Source organism: Taudactylus pleione, unplaced genomic scaffold, assembly GCF_031769625.1.
Source record: "Taudactylus pleione unplaced genomic scaffold, aTauple2 ptg000454l, whole genome shotgun sequence".
NCBI classification, from domain to species: domain Eukaryota; kingdom Metazoa; phylum Chordata; class Amphibia; order Anura; family Myobatrachidae; genus Taudactylus; species Taudactylus pleione.
Window position 1 is genome coordinate 2,578,940 of NW_028284856.1, and position 25,867 is coordinate 2,604,806.

The window sequence follows — 25,867 nt, forward strand, 5'->3', positions numbered from 1 at the left end:
CAATGTGTCATTTTGTGAAATGGAACATAGTGCAGAGTGGGAAAATCACAAACTGTTTAAGAATGTACACCTTCAACCAAGAGGCAAATTAAATGTATTTCATCAAGAGACACTAAATGTCAAGCTTTTCAGTTCATACTTTTAGTGATAGAGAGATTTTCCAACTTTAGTAATTGCACAGTAACTAGTAGTTGTCATCATTTGAAATAACTTGTTTTTTGTATTACGAACTTTCTGCATTTTTGCAACCTATCACAGAAATGCCTGGATAGCTCAGTCGGTAGAGCATCAGACTTTTAATCTGAGGGTCCTGGGTTCAAGTCCCTGTTCGGGCGAGTGTCTTTTAAGCAATGTGTCATTTTGTGAAATGGAACATAGTGCAGAGTGGGAAAATCACAAACTGTTTAAGAATGTACACCTTCAACCAAGAGGCAAATTAAATGTATTTCATCAAGAGACACTAAATGTCAAGCTTTTCAGTTCATACTTTTAGTGATAGAGAGATTTTCCAACTTTAGTAATTGCACAGTAACTAGTAGTTGTCATCATTTGAAATGACTTGTTTTTTGTATTACGAACTTTCTGCATTTTTGCGACCTATTACAGAAGAGTCTGGATAGCTCAGTTGGTAGAGCATCAGACTTTTAATCTGATGGTCCAGGGTTCATGTCCCTGTTCAGGCAAGTGTCTTTTAAGCAATGTGTCATTTTGTGAAATGGAACATAGTGCAGAGTGGGAAAATCACAAACTGTTTAAGAATGTACACCTTCAACCAAGAGGCAAATTAAATGTATTTCATCATTAGACACTAAATGTCAAGCTATTCAGATCATACTTTTAGTGATAGAGAGATTTTCCTACTTTAGTAATTGCACAGTAGTTGTCACCATTTGAATTTACTTGTTTTTAGTATAACAAAGTTTCTGTAGGTTTGCGACAGACTCCAGAAGAGCCTGGAGTCGGTAAAACATCAGAACTTTAATCTGAGGGTCCAGGGTCCAAGTCCCTGTTCGGGTGAGTGTCTTTTAAGCAATGTGTAGTTTTTGTGAAATGGAACATAGTGCAGAGAGGGAAAATCACAAACTGTTTAAGAATCTACACCTTCAACCAAGAGGCAAATTAAATGTATTTCATCAATAGACACTAAATGTCAAGCTATTCAGATCATACTTTTAGTGATAGAGAGATTTTCCTACTTTAGTAATTGCACAGTAGTTGTCACCATTTGAATTTACTTGGTTTTAGTTTTACGAACTTTCTATAGGTTTGCGACAGACTCCAGAAGAGCCTGGAGTCGGTAAAACATCAGAACTTTAATCTGAGGGTCCAGGTTTCAAGTCCCTGTTCGGGCGAGTGTCTTTTAAGCAATGTGTCATTTTTGTGAAATGGATCATAGTGCAGAGTGGGAAAATCACAAACTGTTTAAGAATGTACACCTTCAACCAAGAGACAAATTAAATGTATTTCATCAAGAGACACTAAATGTCAAGCTTTTCAGTTCATACTTTTAGTGATAGAGAGATTTTCCAACTTTAGTAATTGCACAGTAACTAGTAGTTGTCATCATTTGAAATAACTTGTTTTTTGTATTACGAACTTTCAGCATTTTTGCAACCTATCACAGAAATGCCTGGATAGCTCAGTCGGTAGAGCATCAGACTTTTAATCTGAGGGTCCTGGGTTCAAGTCCCTGTTCGGGCGAGTGTCTTTTAAGCAATGTGTCATTTTGTGAAATGGAACATAGTGCAGAGTGGGAAAATCACAAACTGTTTAAGAATGTACACCTTCAACCAAGAGGCAAATTAAATGTATTTCATCAAGAGACACTAAATGTCAAGCTTTTCAGTTCATACTTTTAGTGATAGAGAGATTTTCCAACTTTAGTAATTGCACAGTAACTAGTAGTTGTCATCATTTGAAATGACTTGTTTTTTGTATTACGAACTTTCTGCATTTTTGCAACCTATTACAGAAGAGTCTGGATAGCTCAGTTGGTAGAGCATCAGACTTTTAATCTGATGGTCCAGGGTTCATGTCCCTGTTCAGGCGAGTGTCTTTTAAGCAATGTGTCATTTTGTGAAATGGAACATAGTGCAGAGTGGGAAAATCACAAACTGTTTAAGAATGTACACCTTCAACCAAGAGGCAAATTAAATGTATTTCATCATTAGACACTAAATGTCAAGCTATTCAGATCATACTTTTAGTGATAGAGAGATTTTCCTACTTTAGTAATTGCACAGTAGTTGTCACCATTTGAATTTACTTGTTTTTAGTATAACAAAGTTTCTGTAGGTTTGCGACAGACTCCAGAAGAGCCTGGAGTCGGTAAAACATCAGAACTTTAATCTGAGGGTCCAGGGTCCAAGTCCCTGTTCGGGTGAGTGTCTTTTAAGCAATGTGTAGTTTTTGTGAAATGGAACATAGTGCAGAGAGGGAAAATCACAAACTGTTTAAGAATCTACACCTTCAACCAAGAGGCAAATTAAATGTATTTCATCAATAGACACTAAATGTCAAGCTATTCAGATCATACTTTTAGTGATAGAGAGATTTTCCTACTTTAGTAATTGCACAGTAGTTGTCACCATTTGAATTTACTTGGTTTTAGTTTTACGAACTTTCTATAGGTTTGCGACAGACTCCAGAAGAGCCTGGAGTCTGTAAAACATCAGAACTTTAATCTGAGGGTCCAGGTTTCAAGTCCCTGTTCGGGCGAGTGTCTTTTAAGCAATGTGTCGTTTTTGTGAAATGGAACATAGTGCAGAGTGGGAAAATCACAAACTGTTTAAGAATGTACACCTTCAACCAAGAGGCAAATTAAATGTATTTCATCAAGAGACACTAAATGTCAAGCTTTTCAGTTCATACTTTTAGTGATAGAGAGATTTTCCTACTTTAGTAATTGCACAGTAGTTGTCACCATTTGAATTTACTTGTTTTTAGTATTACGAACTTTCTATAGGTTTGCGACAGACTCCAGAAGAGCCTGGAGTCGGTAAAACAACAGAACTTTAATCTGAGGGTCCAGGGTTCAAGTCTCTGTTCGGACGAGTGTCTTTTAAGCAATGTGTCGTTTTTGTGAAATGGAGCATAGTGCAGAGAGGGAAAATCACAAACTGTTTAAGAATCTACACCTTCAACCAAGAGGCAAATTAAATGTATTTCATCAATAGACACTAAATGTCAAGCTATTCAGATAATACTTTTAGTGATAGAGAGATTTTTCAACTTTAGTAATTGCACAGTAACTAGTAGTTGTCATCATTTGAAATGACTTGTTTTTTGTATTACGAACTTTCTGCATTTTTGTGACCTACCTCAGAAGAGCCTGGATAGCTCAGTCGGTAGAGCATCAGACTTTTAATCTGAGGGTCCAGGGTTCAAGTCCCTGTTCAGGCGAGTGTCTTTTAAGCAATGTGTCATTTTTGTGAAATGGAACATAGTGCAGAGTGAGAAAATCACAAACTGTTTAAGAATGTACACCTTCAACCAAGAGGCAAATTAAATGTATTTCATCAATAGACACTAAATGTCAAGCTTTTCAGTTCATACTTTTAGTGATAGAGAGATTTTCCTACTTTAGTAATTGCACAGTAGTTGTCACCATTGGAATTTACTTGTTTTTAGTATTACGAACTTTCTATAGATTTGCGACAGACTCCAGAAGTGCCTGGAGTCGGTAAAACATCAGAACTTTAATCTGAGGGTCCAGGGTTCAAGTCCCTGTTCAGGTGAGTGTCTTTTAAGCAATGTGTCGTTTTTGTGAAATTGAACATAGTGCAGAGTGGGAAAATCACAAACTGTTTAAGAATGTACACCTTCAACCAAGAGGCAAATTAAATGTATTTCATCAAGAGACACTAAATGTCAAGCTATTCAGTTCATACTTTTAGTGATAGAGAGATTTTCCAACTTTAGTAATTGCACAGTAATTAGTAGTTGTCATCATTTGAAATGACTTGTTTTTTGTATTACGAAGTTTCTGTAGGTTTGCGACAGACTCCAGAATAGCCTGGAGTCGGTAAAACATCAGAACTTTAATTTGAGGGTCCAGGGTCCAAGTCCCTGTTCGGGTGAGTGTCTTTTAAGCAATGTGTAGTTTTTGTGAAATGGAACATAGTGCAGAGAGGGAAAATCACAAACTGTTTAAGAATCTACACCTTCAACCAAGAGGCAAATTAAATGTATTTCATCAATAGACACTAAATGTCAAGCTATTCAGATCATACTTTTAGTGATAGAGAGATTTTCCTTCTTTAGTAATTGCACAGTAGTTGTCACCATTTGAATTTACTTGTTTTTAGTATTACGAACTTTCTGTAGGTTTGCGACTGACTCCAGAAGAGGCTGGAGTCGGTAAAACATCAGAACTTTAATCTGAGGGTCCAGGTTTCAAGTCCCTGTTCGGGCAAGTGTCTTTTAAGCAATGTGTCATTTTTGTGAAATGGATCATAGTGCAGAGTGGGAAAATCACAAACTGTTTAAGAATGTACACCTTCAACCAAGAGGCAAATTAAATGTATTTCATCAAGATACACTAAATGTCAAGCTTTTCAGTTCATACTTTTAGTGATAGAGAGATTTTCCAACTTTAGTAATTGCACAGTAACTAGTAGTTGTCATCATTTGAAATGACTTGTTTTTTGTATTACGAACTTTTTGCATTTTTGCGACCTATTACAGAAGAGTCTGGATAGCTCAGTCGGTAGAGCATCAGACTTTTAATCTGATGGTCCAGGGTTCAGGCGAGTGTCTTTTAAGCAATGTGTCATTTTGTGAAATGGAACATAGTGCAGAGTGGGAAAATCACAAACTGTTTAAGAATGTACACCTTCAACCAAGAGGCAAATTAAATGTATTTCATCATTAGACACTAAATGTCAAGCTATTCAGATCATACTTTTAGTGATAGAGAGATTTTCCTACTTTAGTAATTGCACAGTAGTTGTCACCATTTGAATTTACTTGTTTTTAGTATAACGAAGTTTCTGTAGGTTTGCGACAGACTCCAGAATAGCCTGGAGTCGGTAAAACATCAGAACTTTAATCTGAGGGTCCAGGGTCCAAGTCCCTGTTCGGGTGAGTGTCTTTTAAGCAATGTGTAGTTTTTGTGAAATGGAACATAGTGCAGAGAGGGAAAATCACAAACTGTTTAAGAATCTACACCTTCAACCAAGAGGCAAATTAAATGTATTTCATCAATAGACACTAAATGTCAAGCTATTCAGATAATACTTTTAGTGATAGAGAGATTTTTCAACTTTAGTAATTGCACAGTAACTAGTAGTTGTCATCATTTGAAATGACTTGTTTTTTGTATTACGAACTTTCTGCATTTTTGTGACCTATCTCAGAAGAGCCTGGATAGCTCAGTCGGTAGAGCATCAGACTTTTAATCTGAGGGTCCAGGGTTCAAGTCCCTGTTCGGGCGAGTGTCTTTTAAGCAATGTGTCATTTTTGTGAAATGGAACATAGTGCAGAGTGAGAAAATCACAAACTGTTTAAGAATGTACACCTTCAACCAAGAGGCAAATTAAATGTATTTCATCAATAGACACTAAATGTCAAGCTTTTCAGTTCATACTTTTAGTGATAGAGAGATTTTCCTACTTTAGTAATTGCACAGTAGTTGTCACCATTTGAATTTATTTGTTTTTAGTATTACGAACTTTCTTTAAGTTTGCGACAGACTCCAGAAGTGCCTGGAGTCGGTAAAACATTAGAACTTTAATCTGAGGGTCCAGGGTTCAAGTCCCTGTTCAGGCGAGTGTCTTTTAAGCAATGTGTCGTTTTTGTGAAATTGAACATAGTGCAGAGTGGGAAAATCACAAACTGTTTAAGAATGTACACCTTCAACCAAGAGGCAAATTAAATGTATTTCATCAAGAGACACTAAATGTCAAGCTTTTCAGTTCATACTTTTAGTGATAGAGAGATTTTCCTACTTTAGTAATTGCACAGTAACTAGTAGTTGTCATCATTTGAAATGACTTGTTTTTTGTATTACGAAGTTTCTGTAGGTTTGCGACAGACTCCAGAATAGCCTGGAGTCGGTAAAACATCAGAACTTTAATCTGAGGGTCCAGGGTCAAAGTCCCTGTTCGGGTGAGTGTCTTTTAAGCAATGTGTAGTTTTTGTGAAATGGAACATAGTGCAGAGAGGGAAAATCACAAACTGTTTAAGAATCTACACCTTCAACCAAGAGGCAAATTAAATGTATTTCATCAATAGACACTAAATGTCAAGCTTTTCAGTTCATACTTTTAGTGATAGAGATTTTCCTACTTTAGTAATTGCACAGTAGTTGTCACCATTTGAATTTACTTGTTTTTAGTATTACGAACTTTCTATAGGTTTGCGACAGACTCCAGAAGTGCCTGGAGTCGGTAAAACATCAGAACTTTAATCTGAGGGTCCAGGGTTCAAGTCCCTGTTCAGGCGAGTGTCTTTTAAGCAATGTGTCGTTTTTGTGAAATTGAACATAGTGCAGAGTGGGAAAATCACAAACTGTTTAAGAATGTACACCTTCAACCAAGAGGCAAATTAAATGTATTTCATCAAGAGACACTAAATGTCAAGCTTTTCAGTTCATACTTTTAGTGATAGAGAGATTTTCCTACTTTAGTAATTGCACAGTAACTAGTAGTTGTCATCATTTGAAATGACTTGTTTTTTGTATTACGAAGTTTCTGTAGGTTTGCGACAGACTCCAGAATAGCCTGGAGTCGGTAAAACATCAGAACTTTAATCTGAGGGTCCAGGGTCCAAGTCCCTGTTCGGGTGAGTGTCTTTTAAGCAATGTGTAGTTTTTGTGAAATGGAACATAGTGCAGAGAGGGAAAATCACAAACTGTTTAAGAATCTACACCTTCAACCAAGAGGCAAATTAAATGTATTTCATCAAGTTACACTAAATGTCAAGCTTTTCAGTTCATACTTTTAGTGATAGAGAGATTTTCCAACTTTAGTAATTGCACAGTAACTAGTAGTTGTCATCATTTGAAATGACTTGTTTTTTGTATTACGAACTTTTTGCATTTTTGCGACCTATTACAGAAGAGTCTGGATAGCTCAGTTGGTAGAGCATCAGACTTTTAATCTGATGGTCCCTGTTCAGGCGAGTGTCTTTTAAGCAATGTGTCATTTTGTGAAATGGAACATAGTGCAGAGTGGGAAAATCACAAACTGTTTAAGAATGTACACCTTCAACCAAGAGGCAAATTAAATGTATTTCATCATTACACACTAAATGTCAAGCTATTCAGATCATACTTTTAGTGATAGAGAGATTTTCCTACTTTAGTAATTGCACAGTAGTTGTCACCATTTGAATTTACTTGTTTTTAGTATAACAAAGTTTCTGTAGGTTTGCGACAGACTCCAGAAGAGCCTGGAGTCGGTAAAACATCAGAACTTTAATCTGAGGGTCCAGGGTCCAAGTCCCTGTTCGGGTGAGTGTCTTTTAAGCAATGTGTAGTTTTTGTGAAATGGAACATAGTGCAGAGAGGGAAAATCACAAACTGTTTAAGAATCTACACCTTCAACCAAGAGGCAAATTAAATGTATTTCATCAATAGACACTAAATGTCAAGCTATTCAGATCATACTTTTAGTGATAGAGAGATTTTCCTACTTTAGTAATTGCACAGTAGTTGTCACCATTTGAATTTACTTGGTTTTAGTTTTACGAACTTTCTATAGGTTTGCGACAGACTCCAGAAGAGCCTGGAGTCGGTAAAACATCAGAACTTTAATCTGAGGGTCCAGGTTTCAAGTCCCTGTTCGGGCGAGTGTCTTTTAAGCAATGTGTCATTTTGTGAAATGGAACATAGTGCAGAGTGGGAAAATCACAAACTGTTTAAGAATGTACACCTTCAACCAAGAGGCAAATTAAATGTATTTCATCAAGAGACACTAAATGTCAAGCTTTTCAGTTCATACTTTTAGTGATAGAGAGATTTTCCAACTTTAGTAATTGCACAGTAACTAGTAGTTGTCATCATTTGAATTAACTTGTTTTTTGTATTACGAACTTTCAGCATTTTTGCAACCTGTCACAGAAATGCCTGGATAGCTCAGTCGGTAGAGCATCAGACTTTTAATCTGAGGGTCCTGGGTTCAAGTCCCTGTTCGGGCGAGTGTCTTTTAAGCAATGTGTCATTTTGTGAAATGGAACATAGTGCAGAGTGGGAAAATCACAAACTGTTTAAGAATGTACACCTTCAACCAAGAGGCAAATTAAATGTATTTCATCAAGAGACACTAAATGTCAAGCTTTTCAGTTCATACTTTTAGTGATAGAGAGATTTTCCAACTTTAGTAATTGCACAGTAACTAGTAGTTGTCATCATTTGAAATGACTTGTTTTTTGTATTACGAACTTTCTGCATTTTTGCGACCTAATACAGAAGAGTCTGGATAGCTCAGTCGGTAGAGCATCAGACTTTTAATCTGATGGTCCAGGGTTCATGTCCCTGTTCAGGCGAGTGTCTTTTAAGCAATGTGTCATTTTGAGAAATGGAACATAGTGCAGAGTGGGAAAATCACAAACTGTTTAAGAATGTACACCTTCAACCAAGAGGCAAATTAAATGTATTTCATCAATAGACACTAAATGTCAAGCTATTCAGATCATACTTTTAGTGATAGAGAGATTTTCCTACTTTAGTAATTGCACAGTAGTTGTCACCATTTGAATTTACTTGTTTTTAGTATTAGGAACTTTCTATAGGTTTGCGACAGACTCCAGAAGTGCCTCGAGTGGGTAAAACATTAGAACTTTAATCTGAGGGTCCAGGGTTCAAGTCCCTGTTCAGGCGAGTGTCTTTTAAGCAATGTGTCGTTTTTGTGAAATTGAACATAGTGCAGAGTGGGAAAATCACAAACTGTTTAAGAATGTACACCTTCAACCAAGAGGCAAATTAAATGTATTTCATCAAGAGACACAAAATGTCAAGCTTTTCAGTTCATACTTTTAGTGATAGAGAGATTTTCCTACTTTAGTAATTGCACAGTAACTAGTAGTTGTCATCATTTGAAATGACTTGTTTTTTGTATTACGAAGTTTCTGTAGGTTTGCGACAGACTCCAGAATAGCCTGGAGTCGGTAAAACATCAGAACTTTAATCTGAGGGTCCAGGGTCCAAGTCCCTGTTCGGGTGAGTGTCTTTTAAGCAATGTGTAGTTTTTGTGAAATGGAACATAGTGCAGAGAGGGAAAATCACAAACTGTTTAAGAATCTACACCTTCAACCAAGAGGCAAATTAAATGTATTTCATCAAGATACACTAAATGTCAAGCTTTTCAGTTCATACTTTTAGTGATAGAGAGATTTTCCAACTTTAGTAATTGCACAGTAACTAGTAGTTGTCATCATTTGAAATGACTTGTTTTTTGTATTACAAACTTTCTGCATTTTTGCGACCTATTATAGAAGAGTCTGGATAGCTCAGTTGGTAGAGCATCAGACTTTTAATCTGATGGTCCAGGGTTCATGTCCCTGTTCAGGCGAGTGTCTTTTAAGCAATGTGTCATTTTGTGAAATGGAACATAGTGCAGAGTGGGAAAATCACAAACTGTTTAAGAATGTACACCTTCAACCAAGAGGCAAATTAAATGTATTTCATCATTAGACACTAAATGTCAAGCTATTCAGATCATACTTTTAGTGATAGAGAGATTTTCCTACTTTAGTAATTGCACAGTAGTTGTCACCATTTGAATTTACTTGTTTTTAGTATAACAAAGATTCTGTAGGTTTGCGACAGACTCCAGAATAGCCTGGAGTCGGTAAAACATCAGAACTTTAATCTGAGGGTCCAGGGTCCAAGTCCCTGTTCGGGTGAGTGTCTTTTAAGCAATGTGTAGTTTTTGTGAAATGGAACATAGTGCAGAGAGGGAAAATCACAAACTGTTTAAGAATCTACACCTTCAACCAAGAGGCAAATTAAATGTATTTCATCAATAGACACTAAATGTCAAGCTATTCAGATCATACTTTTAGTGATAGAGAGATTTTCCTACTTTAGTAATTGCACAGTAGTTGTCACCATTTGAATTTACTTGGTTTTAGTTTGACGAACTTTCTATAGGTTTGCGACAGACTCCAGAAGAGCCTGGAGTCGGTAAAACATCAGAACTTTAATCTGAGGGTCCAGGTTTCAAGTCCCTGTTCGGGCGAGTGTCTTTTAAGCAATGTGTCATTTTTGTGAAATGGATCATAGTGCAGAGTGGGAAAATCACAAACTGTTTAAGAATGTACACCTTCAACCAAGAGACAAATTAAATGTATTTCATCAAGAGACACTAAATGTCAAGCTTTTCAGTTCATACTTTTAGTGATAGAGAGATTTTCCAACTTTAGTAATTGCACAGTAACTAGTAGTTGTCATCATTTGAAATAACTTGTTTTTTGTATTACAAACTTTCTGCATTTTTGCAACCTATCACAGAAATTCCTGGATAGCTCAGTCGGTAGAGCATCAGACTTTTAATCTGAGGGTCCTGGGTTCAAGTCCCTGTTCGGGCGAGTGTCTTTTAAGCAATGTGTCATTTTGTGAAATGGAACATAGTGCAGAGTGGGAAAATCACAAACTGTTTAAGAATGTACACCTTCAACCAAGAGGCAAATTAAATGTATTTCATCAAGAGACACTAAATGTCAAGCTTTTCAGTTCATACTTTTAGTGATAGAGAGATTTTCCAACTTTAGTAATTGCACAGTAACTAGCAGTTGTCATCATTTGAAATGACTTGTTTTTTGTATTACGAACTTTCTGCATTTTTGCGACCTATTACAGAAGAGTCTGGATAGCTCAGTCGGTAGAGCATCAGACTTTTAATCTGATGGTCCAGGGTTCATGTCCCTGTTCAGGCGAGTGTCTTTTAAGCAATGTGTCATTTTGAGAAATGGAACATAGTGCAGAGTGGGAAAATCACAAACTGTTTAAGAATGTACAACTTCAACCAAGAGGCAAATTAAATGTATTTCATCAATAGACACTAAATGTCAAGCTATTCAGATCATACTTTTAGTGATAGAGAGATTTTCCTACTTTAGTAATTGCACAGTAGTTGTCACCATTTGAATTTACTTGTTTTTAGTATTACGAACTTTCTGTAGGTTTACGACTGACTCCAGAAGAGCCTGGAGTCGGTAAAACATCAGAACTTTAATCTGAGGGTCCAGGTTTCAAGTCCCTGTTCGGGCGAGTGTCTTTGAAGCAATGTGTCATTTTTGTGAAATGGATCATAGTGCAGAGTGGGAAAATCACAAACTGTTTAAGAATGTACACCTTCAACCAAGAGACAAATTAAATGTATTTCATCAAGAGACACTAAATGTCAAGCTTTTCAGTTCATACTTTTAGTGATAGAGAGATTTTCCTACTTTAGTAATTGCACAGTAGTTGTCACCATTTGAATTTACTTGTTTTTAGTATTACGAACTTTCTATAGGTTTGCGACAGACTCCAGAAGTGCCTGGAGTCGGTAAAACATCAGAACTTTAATCTGAGGGTCCAGGGTTCAAGTCCCTGTTCAGGCGAGTGTCTTTTAAGCAATGTGTCGTTTTTGTGAAATTGAACATAGTGCAGAGAGGGAAAATCACAAACTGTTTAAGAATCTACACCTTCAACCAAGAGGCAAATTAAATGTATTTCATCAATAGACACTAAATGTCAAGCTATTCAGATCATACTTTTAGTGATAGAGAGATTTTCCTTCTTTAGTAATTGCACAGTAGTTGTCACCATTTGAATTTACTTGTTTTTAGTATTACGAACTTTCTGTAGGTTTGCGACTGACTCCAGAAGAGGCTGGAGTCGGTAAAACATCAGAACTTTAATCTGAGGGTCCAGGTTTCAAGTCCCTGTTCGGGCAAGTGTCTTTTAAGCAATGTGTCATTTTTGTGAAATGGATCATAGTGCAGAGTGGGAAAATCACAAACTGTTTAAGAATGTACACCTTCAACCAAGAGGCAAATTAAATGTATTTCATCATTAGACACTAAATGTCAAGCTATTCAGATCATACTTTTAGTGATAGAGAGATTTTCCTACTTTAGTAATTGCACAGTAGTTGTCACCATTTGAATTTACTTGTTTTTAGTATAACGAAGTTTCTGTAGGTTTGCGACAGACTCCAGAATAGCCTGGAGTCGGTAAAACATCAGAACTTTAATCTGAGGGTCCAGGGTCCAAGTCCCTGTTCGGGTGAGTGTCTTTTAAGCAATGTGTAGTTTTTGTGAAATGGAACATAGTGCAGAGAGGGAAAATCACAAACTGTTTAAGAATCTACACCTTCAACCAAGAGGCAAATTAAATGTATTTCATCAATAGACACTAAATGTCAAGCTATTCAGATCATACTTTTAGTGATAGAGAGATTTTCCTACTTTAGTAATTGCACAGTAGTTGTCACCATTTGAATTTACTTGGTTTTAGTTTTACGAACTTTCTATAGGTTTGCGACAGACTCCAGAAGAGCCTGGAGTCGGTAAAACATCAGAACTTTAATCTGAGGGTCCAGGTTTCAAGTCCCTGTTCGGGCGAGTGTCTTTTAAGCAATGTGTCATTTTTGTGAAATGGATCATAGTGCAGAGTGGGAAAATCACAAACTGTTTAAGAATGTACACCTTCAACCAAGAGACAAATTAAATGTATTTCATCAAGAGACACTAAATGTCAAGCTTTTCAGTTCATACTTTTAGTGATAGAGAGATTTTCCAACTTTAGTAATTGCACAGTAACTAGTAGTTGTCATCATTTGAAATAACTTGTTTTTTGTATTACGAACTTTCTGCATTTTTGCAACCTATCACAGAAGTGCCTGGATAGCTCAGTCGGTAGAGCATCAGACTTTTAATCTGAGGGTCCAGGGTTCAAGTCCCTGTTCGGGTGAGTGTCTTTTAAGCAATGTGTCATTTTGTGAAATGGAACATAGTGCAGAGTGGGAAAATCACAAACTGTTTAAGAATCTACACCTTCAACCAAGAGGCAAATTAAATGTATTTCATCAATAGACACTAAATGTCAAGCTTTTCAGATCATACTTTTAGTGATAGAGAGATTTTCCTACTTTAGTAATTGCACAGTAGTTGTCACCATTTTAATTGACTTGTTTTTAGTATTACGAACTTTCTGTAGGTTTGCGACAGACTACAGAAAAGCCTGGAGTCGGTAAAACATCAGAACTTTAATCTGAGGGACCAGGGTTCAAGTCCCTGTTCAGGCGAGTGTCTTTTAAGCAATGTGTCGTTTTTGTGAAATGGAACATAGTGCAGAGTGGGAAAATCACAAACTGTTTAAGAATGTACACCTTCAACCAAGAGGCAAATTAAATGTATTTCATCAAGAGACACTAAATGTCAAGCTTTTCAGTTCATACTTTTAGTGATAGAGAGATTTTCCAACTTTAGTAATTGCACAGTAACTAGTAGTTGTCATCATTTGAAATGACTTGTTTTTTGTATTACGAACTTTCTGCATTTTTGCGACCTATTACAAAAGAGTCTGGATAGCTCAGTCGGTAGAGCATCAGACTTTTAATCTGATGGTCCAGGGTTCATGTCCCTGTTCAGGCGAGTGTCTTTTAAGCAATGTGTCATTTTGAGAAATGGAACATAGTGCAGAGTGGGAAAATCACAAACTGTTTAAGAATGTACACCTTCAACCAAGAGGCAAATTAAATGTATTTCATCAATAGACACTAAATGTCAAGCTATTCAGATCATACTTTTAGTGATAGAGAGATTTTCCTACTTTAGTAATTGCACAGTAGTTGTCACCATTTGAATTTACTTGTTTTTAGTATTACGAACTTTCTGTAGGTTTACGACTGACTCCAGAAAAGCCTGGAGTCGGTAAAACATCAGAACTTTAATCTGAGGGTCCAGGTTTCAAGTCCCTGTTCGGGCGAGTGTCTTTTAAGCAATGTGTCATTTTTGTGAAATGGATCTTAGTGCAGAGTGGGAAAATCACAAACTGTTTAAGAATGTACACCTTCAACCAAGAGACAAATTAAATGTATTTCATCAAGAGACACTAAATGTCAAGCTTTTCAGTTCATACTTTTAGTGATAGAGAGATTTTCCAACTTTAGTAATTGCACAGTAACTAGTAGTTGTCATCATTTGAAATGACTTGTTTTTTGTATTACGAACTTTCTGCATTTTTGCGACCTATCACAGAAGTGCCTGGATAGCTCAGTCGGTAGAGCATCAGACTTTTAATCTGAGGGTCCTGGGGTCAAGTCCGTGTTCGGGCGAGTGTCTTTTAAGCAATGTGTCATTTTGTGAAAAGGAACATAGTGCAGAGTGGGAAAATCACAAACTGTTTAAGAATCTAAACCTTCAACCAAGAGGCAAATTAAATGTATTTCATCAATAGACACTAAATGTCAAGCTTTTCAGATCATACTTTTAGTGATAGAGAGATTTTCCTACTTTAGTAATTGCACAGTAGTTGTCACCATTTGAATTGACTTGTTTTTAGTATAACGAACTTTCTGTAGGTTTGCGACAGACTCCAGAAAAGCCTGGAGTCAGTAAAACACCAGAACTTTAATCTGAGGGTCCAGGGTTCAAGTCCCTGTTCAGGCGAGTGTCTTTTAAGCAATGTGTCGTTTTTGTGAAATGGAACATAGTGCAGAGTGGGAAAATCACAAACTGTTGAAGAATCTACACCTTCAACCAAGAGGCAAATTAAATGTATTTCATCAATAGACACTAAATGTCAAGCTATTCAGATCATACTTTTAGTGATAGAGAGATTTTCCTACTTTAGTAATTGCACAGTAGTTGTCACCATTTGAATTTACTTGTTTTTAGTATTACGAACTTTCTGCAGGTTTGCGACTGACTCCAGAAGAGCCTGGAGTCGGTAAAACATCAGAACTTTAATCTGAGAGTCCAGGGTTCAAGTCCCTGTTTGGGCGAGTGTCTTTTAAGCAATGTGTCATTTTGTAAAATGGAACATAGTGCAGAGTGGGAAAATCACAAACTGTTTAAGAATGTACACCTTCAACCAAGAGGCAAATTAAATGTATTTCATCAATAGACACTAAATGTCAAGCTTTTCAGATCATACCTTTAGTGATAGAGAGATTTTCCTACTTTAGTAATTGCACAGTAGTTGTCACCATTTGAATTTACTTGTTTTTAGTATTACGAACTTTCTATAGGTTTGCGACAGACTACAGAAGAGCCTGGAGTCGGTAAAACATCAGAACTTTAATCTGAGGGTCCAGGTTTCAAGTCCCTGTTCGGGCGAGTGTCTTTTAAGCAATGTGTCATTTTTGTGAAATGGATCATAGTGCAGAGTGGGAAAATCACAAACTGTTTAAGAATGTACACCTTCAACCAAGAGGCAAATTAAATGTATTTCATCAATAGACACTAAATGTCAAGCTATTCAGATCATGCTTTTAGTGATAGAGAGATTTTCCAACTTTAGTAAGTGCACAGTAGTTGTCACCATTTGAATGTACTTGTTTTTAGTATTACGAACTTTCTATAGGTTTGCGACAGACTACAGAAGAGCCTGGAGTCGGTAAAACATCAGAACTTTAATCTGAGGGTCCAGGGTTCAAGTTCCTGTTCGGGCGAGTGTCTTTTAAGCAATGTGTCGTTTTTGTGAAATGGAACATAGTGCAGAGTGGGAAAATCACAAACTGTTTAATAATGTACACCTTCAACAAAGAGGCAAATTAAATGTATTTCATCAAGAGACACTAAATGTCAAGCTTTTCAGTTCATACTTTTAGTGATAGAGAGATTTTCCTACTTTAGTAATTGCACAGTAACTAGTAGTTGTCATCATTTGAAATGACTTGTTTTTTGTATTACGAACTTTCTGCATTTTTGCGACCTTTCACAGAAGAGCCTGGATAGCTCAGTTGGTAGAGCATCATACTTTTAATCTGAGGGACCAGGGTTCAAGTCCCTGTTCAGGCGAGTGTCTTTTAAGCAATGTGTCGTTTTTGTGAAATGGAACATAGTGCAGAGTGGGAAAATCACAAACTGTTTAAGAATGTACACCTTCAACCAAGAGGCAAATTAAATGTATTTCATCAAGAGACACTAAATGTCAAGCTTTTCAGTTCATACTTTTAGTGATAGAGAGATTTTCCAACTTTAGTAATTGCACAGTAACTAGTAGTTGTCATCATTTGAAATGACTTGTTTTTTGTATTACGAACTTTCTGCATTTTTGCGACCTATTACAAAAGAGTCTGGATAGCTCAGTCGTTAGAGCATCAGACTTTTAATCTGATGGTCCAGGGTTCATGTCCCTGTTCAGGCGAGTGTCTTTTAAGCAATGTGTCATTTTGAGAAATGGAACATAGTGCAGAGTGGGAAAATCACAAACTGTTTAAGAATGTACACCTTCAACCAAGAGGCAAATTAAATGTATTTCATCAATAGACACTAAATGTCAAGCTATTCAGATCATACTTTTAGTGATAGAGAGATTTTCCTACTTTAGTAATTGCACAGTAGTTGTCACCATTTGAATTTACTTGTTTATAGTATTACGAACTTTCTGTAGGTTTACGACTGACTCCAGAAAAGCCTGGAGTCGGTAAAACATCAGAACTTTAATCTGAGGGTCCAGGTTTCAAGTCCCTGTTCGGGCGAGTGTCTTTTAAGCAATGTGTCATTTTTGTGAAATGGATCTTAGTGCAGAGTGGGAAAATCACAAACTGTTTAAGAATGTACACCTTCAACCAAGAGACAAATTAAATGTATTTCATCAAGAGACACTAAATGTCAAGCTTTTCAGTTCATACTTTTAGTGATAGAGAGATTTTCCAACTTTAGTAATTGCACAGTAACTAGTAGTTGTCATCATTTGAAATGACTTGTTTTTTGTATTACGAACTTTCTGCATTTTTGCGACCTATCACAGAAGTGCCTGGATAGCTCAGTCGGTAGAGCATCAGACTTTTAATCTGAGGGTCCTGGGGTCAAGTCCGTGTTCGGGCGAGTGTCTTTTAAGCAATGTGTCATTTTGTGAAGAGGAACATAGTGCAGAGTGGGAAAATCACAAACTGTTTAAGAATCTAAACCTTCAACCAAGAGGCAAATTAAATGTATTTCATCAATAGACACTAAATGTCAAGCTTTTCAGATCATACTTTTAGTGATAGAGAGATTTTCCTACTTTAGTAATTGCACAGTAGTTGTCACCATTTGAATTGACTTGTTTTTAGTATAACGAACTTTCTGTAGGTTTGCGACAGACTCCAGAAAAGCCTGGAGTCAGTAAAACACCAGAACTTTAATCTGAGGGTCCAGGGTTCAAGTCCCTGTTCAGGCGAGTGTCTTTTAAGCAATGTGTCGTTTTTGTGAAATGGAACATAGTGCAGAGTGGGAAAATCACAAACTGTTGAAGAATCTACACCTTCAACCAAGAGGCAAATTAAATGTATTTCATCAATAGACACTAAATGTCAAGCTATTCAGATCATACTTTTAGTGATAGAGAGATTTTCCTACTTTAGTAATTGCACAGTAGTTGTCACCATTTGAATTTACTTGTTTTTAGTATTACGAACTTTCTGTAGGTTTGCGACTGACTCCAGAAGAGCCTGGAGTCGGTAAAACATCAGAACTTTAATCTGAGGGTCCAGGGTTCAAGTCCCTGTTTGGGCGAGTGTCTTTTAAGCAATGTGTCATTTTGTAAAATGGAACATAGTGCAGAGTGGGAAAATCACAAACTGTTTAAGAATGTACACCTTCAACCAAGAGGCAAATTAAATGTATTTCATCAATAGACACTAAATGTCAAGCTTTTCAGATCATACCTTTAGTGATAGAGAGATTTTCCTACTTTAGTAATTGCACAGTAGTTGTCACCATTTGAATTTACTTGTTTTTAGTATTACGAACTTTCTATAGGTTTGCGACAGACTACAGAAGAGCCTGGAGTCGGTAAAACATCAGAACTTTAATCTGAGGGTCCAGGTTTCAAGTCCCTGTTCGGGCGAGTGTCTTTTAAGCAATGTGTCATTTTTGTGAAATGGATCATAGTGCAGAGTGGGAAAATCACAAACTGTTTAAGAATGTACACCTTCAACCAAGAGGCAAATTAAATGTATTTCATCAATAGACACTAAATGTCAAGCTATTCAGATCATACTTTTAGTGATAGAGAGATTTTCCAACTTTAGTAAGTGCACAGTAGTTGTCACCATTTGAATGTACTTGTTTTTAGTATTACGAACTTTCTATAGGTTTGCGACAGACTACAGAAGAGCCTGGAGTCGGTAAAACATCAGAACTTTAATCTGAGGGTCCAGGGTTCAAGTTCCTGTTCGGGCGAGTGTCTTTTAAGCAATGTGTCGTTTTTGTGAAATGGAACATAGTGCAGAGTGGGAAAATCACAAACTGTTTAATAATGTACACCTTCAACAAAGAGGCAAATTAAATGTATTTCATCAAGAGACACTAAATGTCAAGCTTTTCAGTTCATACTTTTAGTGATAGAGAGATTTTCCTACTTTAGTAATTGCACAGTAACTAGTAGTTGTCATCATTTGAAATGACTTGTTTTTTGTATTACGAACTTTCTGCATTTTTGCGACCTTTCACAGAAGAGCCTGGATAGCTCAGTTGGTAGAGCGTCATACTTTTAATCTGAGGGTCCAGGGTTCAAGTCCCTGTTTGGGCGAGTGTCTTTTAAGCAATGTGTCATTTTGTGAAATGGAACATAGTGCAGAGTGGGAAAATCTCAAACTGTTTAAGAATCTACACCTTCAACCAAGAGGCAAATTAAATGTATTTCATCAATAGACACTAAATGTCAAGCTATTCAGATCATACTTTTAGTGATAGAGAGATTTTCCTACTTTAGTAATTGCACAGTAGTTGTCACCATTTGAATTTACTTGTTTTTAGTATTACGAACTTTCTATAGGTTTGCGACAGACTCCAGAAGAGCCTGGAGTCGGTAAAACAACAGAACTTTAATCTGAGGGTCCAGGGTTCAAGTCTCTGTTCGGACGAGTGTCTTTTAAGCAATGTGTCGTTTTTGTGAAATGGAACATAGTGCAGAGAGGGAAAATCACAAACTGTTTAAGAATCTACACCTTCAACCAAGAGGCAAATTAAATGTATTTCATCAATAGACACTAAATGTCAAGCTATTCAGATCATACTTTTAGTGATAGAGAGATTTTTCAACTTTAGTAATTGCACAGTAGTTGTCACCATTTGAATTTACTTGGTTTTAGTTTTACGAACTTTCTATAGGTTTGCGACAGACTCCAGAAGAGCCTGGAGTCGGTAAAACATCAGAACTTTAATATGAGGGTCCAGGTTTCAAGTCCCTGTTCAGGCGAGTGTCTTTTAAGCAATGTGTCATTTTTGTGAAATGGAACATAGTGCAGAGTGAGAAAATCACAAACTGTTTAAGAATGTACACCTTCAACCAAGAGGCAAATTAAATGTATTTCATCAATAGACACTAAATGTCAAGCTTTTCAGTTCATACTTTTAGTGATAGAGAGATTTTCCTACTTTAGTAATTGCACAGTAGTTGTCACCATTTGAATTTACTTGTTTTTAGTATTACGAACTTTCTATAGGTTTGCGACAGACTCCAGAAGTGCCTGGAGTCGGTAAAACATCAGAACTTTAATCTGAGGGTCCAGGCTTCAAGTCCCTGTTCAGGCGAGTGTCTTTTAAGCAATGTGTCGTTTTTGTGAAATTGAACATAGTGCAGAGTGGGAAAATCACAAACTGTTTAAGAATGTACACCTTCAACCAAGAGGCAAATTAAATGTATTTCATCAAGAGACACTAAATGTCAAGCTTTTCAGTTCATACTTTTAGTGATAGAGAGATTTTCCTACTTTAGTAATTGCACAGTAACTAGTAGTTGTCATCATTTGAAATGACTTGTTTTTTGTATTACGAAGTTTCTGTAGGTTTGCGACAGACTCCAGAATAGCCTGGAGTCGGTAAAACATCAGAACTTTAATCTGAGGGTCCAGGGTCCAAGTCCCTGTTCGGGTGAGTGTCTTTTAAGCAATGTGTAGTTTTTGTGAAATGGAACATAGTGCAGAGAGGGAAAATCACAAACTGTTTAAGAATCTACACCTTCAACCAAGAGGCAAATTAAATGTATTTCATCAATAGACACTAAATGTCAAGCTATTCAGATCATACTTTTAGTGATAGAGAGATTTTCCTTCTTTAGTAATTGCACAGTAGTTGTCACCATTTGAATTTACTTGTTTTTAGTATTACGAACTTTCTGTAGGTTTGCGACTGACTCCAGAAGAGGCTGGAGTCGGTAAAACATCAGAACTTTAATCTGAGGGTCCAGGTTTCAAGTCCCTGTTCGGGCAAGTGTCTTTTAAGCAATGTGTCATTTTTGTGAAATGGATCATAGTGCAGAGTGGGAAAATCACAAACTGTTTAAGAATGTACACCTTCAACCAAGAGGCAAATTAAATGTATTTCATCAAGATACACTAAATGTCAAGCTTTTCAGTTCATACTTTTAGTGATAGAGAGATTTTCCAACTTTAGTAATTGCACAGTAACTAGTAGTTGTCATCATTTGAAATGACTTGTTTTTTGTATTACAAACTTTCTGCATTTTTGCGACCTATTACAGAAGAGTCTGGATAGCTCAGTCGGTAGAGCATCAGACTTTAAATCTGATGGTCCAGGGTTCATGTCCCTGTTCAGGCGAGTGTCTTTTAAGCAATGTGTCATTTTGTGAAATGGAACATAGTGCAGAGTGTGAAAATCACAAACTGTTTAAGAATGTACACCTTCAACCAAGAGGCAAATTAAATGTATTTCATCAATAGACACTAAATGTCAAGCTATTCAGATCATACTTTTAGTGATAGAGAGATTTTCCTACTTTAGTAATTGCACAGTAGTTGTCACCATTTGAATTTACTTGTTTTTAGTATAACGAAGTTTCTGTAGGTTTGCGACAGACTCCAGAATAGCCTGGAGTCGGTAAAACATCAGAACTTTAATCTGAGGGTCCAGGGTTCAAGTCCCTGTTCGGGTGAGTGTCTTTTAAGCAATGTGTAGTTTTTGTGAAATGGAACATAGTGCAGAGAGGGAAAATCACAAACTGTTTAAGAATCTACACCTTCAACCAAGAGGCAAATTAAATGTATTTCATCAATAGACACTAAATGTCAAGCTATTCAGATCATACTTTTAGTGATAGAGAGATTTTCCTACTTTAGTAATTGCACAGTAGTTGTCACCATTTGAATTTACTTGGTTTTAGTTTTACGAACTTTCTATAGGTTTGTGACAGACTCCAGAAGAGCCTGGAGTCGGTAAAACATCAGAACTTTAATCTGAGGGTCCAGGTTTCAAGTCCCTGTTCGGGCGAGTGTCTTTTAAGCAATGTGTCATTTTTGTGAAATGGATCATAGTGCAGAGTGGGAAAATCACAAACTGTTTAAGAATGTACACCTTCAACCAAGAGACAAATTAAATGTATTTCATCAAGAGACACTAAATGTCAAGCTTTTCAGTTCATACTTTTAGTGATAGAGAGATTTTCCAACTTTAGTAATTGCACAGTAACTAGTAGTTGTCATCATTTGAAATAACTTGTTTTTTGTATTACGAACTTTCTGCATTTTTGCAACCTATCACAGAAGTGCCTGGATAGCTCAGTCGGTAGAGCATCAGACTTTTAATCTGAGGGTCCTGGGTTCAAGTCCCTGTTCGGGCGAGTGTCTTTTAAGCTATGTGTCATTTTGTGAAATGGAACATAGTGCAGAGTGGGAAAATCACAAACTGTTTAAGAATCTACACCTTCAACCAAGAGGCAAATTAAATGTATTTCATCAATAGACACTAAATGTCAAGCTTTTCAGATCATACTTTTAGTGATAGAGAGATTTTCCTACTTTAGTAATTGCACAGTAGTTGTCACCATTTTAATTGACTTGTTTTTAGTATTACGAACTTTCTGTAGGTTTGCGACAGACTACAGAAAAGCCTGGAGTCGGTAAAACATCAGAACTTTAATCTGAGGGACCAGGGTTCAAGTCCCTGTTCAGGCGAGTGTCTTTTAAGCAATGTGTCGTTTTTGTGAAATGGAACATAGTGCAGAGTGGGAAAATCACAAACTGTTTAAGAATCTACACCTTCAACCAAGAGGCAAATTAAATGTATTTCATCAATAGACACTAAATGTCAAGCTATTCAGATCATACTTTTAGTGATAGAGAGATTTTCCTACTTTAGTAATTGCACAGTAGTTGTCACCATTTGAATTTACTTGTTTTTAGTATTACGAACTTTCTGTAGGTTTGCGACTGACTCCAGAAGAGCCTGGAGTCGGTAAAACATCAGAACTTTAATCTGAGGGTCCAGGTTTCAAGTCCCTGTTCGGGCGAGTGTCTTTTAAGCAATGTGTCATTTTTGTGAAATGGAACATAGTGCAGAGTGGGAAAATCACAAACTGTTTAAGAATGTACACCTTCAACCAAGAGGCAAATTAAATGTATTTAATCAAGAGACACTAAATGTCAAGCTTTTCATTTCATACTTTTAGTGATAGAGAGATTTTCCTACTTTAGTAATTGCACAGTAGTTGTCACCATTTGAATTTACTTGTTTTTAGTATTACGAACTTTCTATAGGTTTGCGACAGACTCCAGAAGTGCCTGGAGTCGGTAAAACATCAGAACTTTAATCTGAGGGTCCAGGGTTCAAGTCCCTGTTCAGGCGAGTGTCTTTTAAGCAATGTGTCGTTTTTGTGAAATTGAACATAGTGCAGAGTGGGAAAATCACAAACTGTTTAAGAATGTACACCTTCAACCAAGAGGCAAATTAAATGTATTTCATCAAGAGACACTAAATGTCAAGCTTTTCAGTTCATACTTTTAGTGATAGAGAGATTTTCCTACTTTAGTAATTGCACAGTAACTAGTAGTTGTCATCATTTGAAATGACTTGTTTTTTGTATTACGAAGTTTCTGTAGGTTTGCGACAGACTCCAGAATAGCCTGGAGTCGGTAAAACATCAGAACTTTAATCTGAGGGTCCAGGGTCCAAGTCCCTGTTCGGGTGAGTGTCTTTTAAGCAATGTGTAGTTTTTGTGAAATGGAACATAGTGCAGAGAGGGAAAATCACAAACTGTTTAAGAATCTACACCTTCAACCAAGAGGCAAATTAAATGTATTTCATCAATAGACACTAAATGTCAAGCTATTCAGATCATACTTTTAGTGATAGAGAGATTTTCCTTCTTTAGTAATTGCACAGTAGTTGTCACCATTTGAATTTACTTGTTTTTAGTATTACGAACTTTCTGTAGGTTTGCGACAGACTCCAGAAGAGGCTGGAGTCGGTAAAGCATCAGAACTTTAATCTGAGGGTCCAGGTTTCAAGTCCCTGTTCGGGCAAGTGTCTTTTAAGCAATGTGTCATTTTTGTGAAATGGATCATAGTGCAGAGTGGGAAAATCACAAACTGTTTAAGAATGTACACCTTCAACCAAGAGGCAAATTAAATGTATTTCATCAAGATACACTAAATGTCAAGCTTTTCAGTTCATACTTTTAGTGATAGAGAGATTTTCCAACTTTAGTAATTGCACAGTAACTAGTAGTTGTCATCATTTGAAATGACTTGTTTTTTGTATTACGAACTTTCTGCATTTTTGCGACCTATTACAGAAGAGTCTGGATAGCTCAGTCGGTTGAGCATCAGACTTTAAATCTGATGGTCCAGAGTTCATGTCCCTGTTCAGGCGAGTGTCTTTTAAGCAATGTGTCATTTTGTGAAATGGAACATAGTGCAGAGTGGGAAAATCACAAACTGTTTAAGAATGTACACCTTCAACCAAGAGGCAAATTAAATGTATTTCATCAATAGACACTAAATGTCAAGCTATTCAGATCATACTTTTAGTGATAGAGAGATTTTCCTACTTTAGTAATTGCACAGTAGTTGTCACCATTTGAATTTACTTGTTTTTAGTATAACGAAGTTTCTGTAGGTTTGCGACAGACTCCAGAATAGCCTGGAGTCGGTAAAACATCAGAACTTTAATCTGAGGGTCCAGGGTTCAAGTCCCTGTTTGGGTGAGTGTCTTTTAAGCAATGTGTAGTTTTTGTGAAATGGATCATAGTGCAGAGTGGGAAAATCACAAACTGTTTAAGAATGTACACCTTCAACCAAGAGACAAATTAAATGTATTTCATCAAGAGACACTAAATGTCAAGCTTTTCAGTTCATACTTTTAGTGATAGAGAGATTTTCCAACTTTAGTAATTGCACAGTAACTAGTAGTTGTCATCATTTGAAATAACTTGTTTTTTGTATTACGAACTTTCTGCATTTTTGCAACCTATCACAGAAGTGCCTGGATAGCTCAGTCGGTAGAGCATCAGACTTTTAATCTGAGGGTCCTGGGTTCAAGTCCCTGTTTGGGTGAGTGTCTTTTAAGCAATGTGTCATTTTGTGAAATGGAACATAGTGCAGAGTGGGAAAATCACAAACTGTTTAAGAATCTACACCTTCAACCAAGAGGCAAATTAAATGTATTTCATCAATAGACACTAAATGTCAAGCTTTTCAGATCATACTTTTAGTGATAGAGAGATTTTCCTACTTTAGTAATTGCACAGTAGTTGTCACCATTTTAATTGACTTGTTTTTAGTATTACGAACTTTCTGTAGGTTTGCGACAGACTACAGAAAAGCCTGGAGTCGGTAAAACATCAGAACTTTAATCTGAGGGACCAGGGTTCAAGTCACTGTTCAGGCGAGTGTCTTTTAAGCAATGTGTCGTTTTTGTGAAATGGAACATAGTGCAGAGTGGGAAAATCACAATCTGTTTAAGAATCTACACCTTCAACCAAGAGGCAAATTAAATGTATTTCATCAATAGACACTAAATGTCAAGCTATTCAGATCATACTTTTAGTGATAGAGAGATTTTCCTACTTTAGTAATTGCACAGTAGTTGTCACCATTTGAATTTACTTGTTTTTAGTATTACGAACTTTCTGTAGGTTTGCGACTGACTCCAGAAGAGCCTGGAGTCGGTAAAACATCAGAACTTTAATCTGAGGGTCCAGGTTTCAAGTCCCTGTTCGGGCGAGTGTCTTTTAAGCAATGTGTCATTTTTGTGAAATGGAACATAGTGCAGAGTGGGAAAATCACAAACTGTTTAAGAATGTACACCTTCAACCAAGAGGCAAATTAAATGTATTTCATCAAGAGACACTAAATGTCAAGCTTTTCAGTTCATACTTTTAGTGATAGAGAGATTTTCCTACTTTAGTAATTGCACAGTAGTTGTCACCATTTGAATTTACTTGTTTTTAGTATTACGAACTTTCTATAGGTTTGCGACAGACTCCAGAAGTGCCTGGAGTCGGTAAAACATCAGAACTTTAATCTGAGGGTCCAAGGTTCAAGTCCCTGTTCAGGCGAGTGTCTTTTAAGCAATGTGTCGTTTTTGTGAAATTGAACATAGTGCAGAGTGGGAAAATCACAAACTGTTTAAGAATGTACACCTTCAACCAAGAGGCAAATTAAATGTATTTCATCAAGAGACACTAAATGTCAAGCTTTTCAGTTCATACTTTTAGTGATAGAGAGATTTTCCTACTTTAGTAATTGCACAGTAACTAGTAGTTGTCATCATTTGAAATGACTTGTTTTTTGTATTGCGAAGTTTCTGTAGGTTTGCGACAGACTCCAGAATAGCCTGGAGTCGGTAAAACATCAGAACTTTAATCTGAGGGTCCAGGGTTCAAGTCCCTGTTCGGGTGAGTGTCTTTTAAGCAATGTGTAGTTTTTGTGAAATGGAACATAGTGCAGAGAGGGAAAATCACAAACTGTTTAAGAATCTACACCTT

At 36.7% G+C, this 25,867-nt stretch overlaps 9 non-coding genes across 9 annotated transcripts; all 9 read left to right on the forward strand.

Moving 5' to 3' along the window:
- The first annotated feature begins 262 nt into the window (after window positions 1-262).
- On the forward strand, window positions 263-335 carry TRNAK-UUU (transfer RNA lysine (anticodon UUU)). The gene has a single exon. It is a non-coding gene; the product is annotated as a tRNA-Lys (tRNA).
- Window positions 336-610: 275 nt separating this feature from the next.
- TRNAK-UUU (transfer RNA lysine (anticodon UUU)) lies at window positions 611-683 on the forward strand. Its single transcript has one exon. It is a non-coding gene; the product is annotated as a tRNA-Lys (tRNA).
- Window positions 684-1,628: 945 nt separating this feature from the next.
- TRNAK-UUU (transfer RNA lysine (anticodon UUU)) lies at window positions 1,629-1,701 on the forward strand. Its single transcript has one exon. It is a non-coding gene; the product is annotated as a tRNA-Lys (tRNA).
- Window positions 1,702-3,329: 1,628 nt separating this feature from the next.
- Window positions 3,330-3,402, forward strand: TRNAK-UUU (transfer RNA lysine (anticodon UUU)). Its single transcript has one exon. It is a non-coding gene; the product is annotated as a tRNA-Lys (tRNA).
- Window positions 3,403-5,361: 1,959 nt separating this feature from the next.
- TRNAK-UUU (transfer RNA lysine (anticodon UUU)) lies at window positions 5,362-5,434 on the forward strand. The gene has a single exon. It is a non-coding gene; the product is annotated as a tRNA-Lys (tRNA).
- Window positions 5,435-8,066: 2,632 nt separating this feature from the next.
- Window positions 8,067-8,139, forward strand: TRNAK-UUU (transfer RNA lysine (anticodon UUU)). Its single transcript has one exon. It is a non-coding gene; the product is annotated as a tRNA-Lys (tRNA).
- A 4,689-nt stretch (window positions 8,140-12,828) lies between these two features.
- Window positions 12,829-12,901, forward strand: TRNAK-UUU (transfer RNA lysine (anticodon UUU)). Its single transcript has one exon. It is a non-coding gene; the product is annotated as a tRNA-Lys (tRNA).
- Window positions 12,902-15,881: 2,980 nt separating this feature from the next.
- On the forward strand, window positions 15,882-15,954 carry TRNAK-UUU (transfer RNA lysine (anticodon UUU)). The gene has a single exon. It is a non-coding gene; the product is annotated as a tRNA-Lys (tRNA).
- Window positions 15,955-21,648: 5,694 nt separating this feature from the next.
- On the forward strand, window positions 21,649-21,721 carry TRNAK-UUU (transfer RNA lysine (anticodon UUU)). Its single transcript has one exon. It is a non-coding gene; the product is annotated as a tRNA-Lys (tRNA).
- Window positions 21,722-25,867: the final 4,146 nt, after the last annotated feature.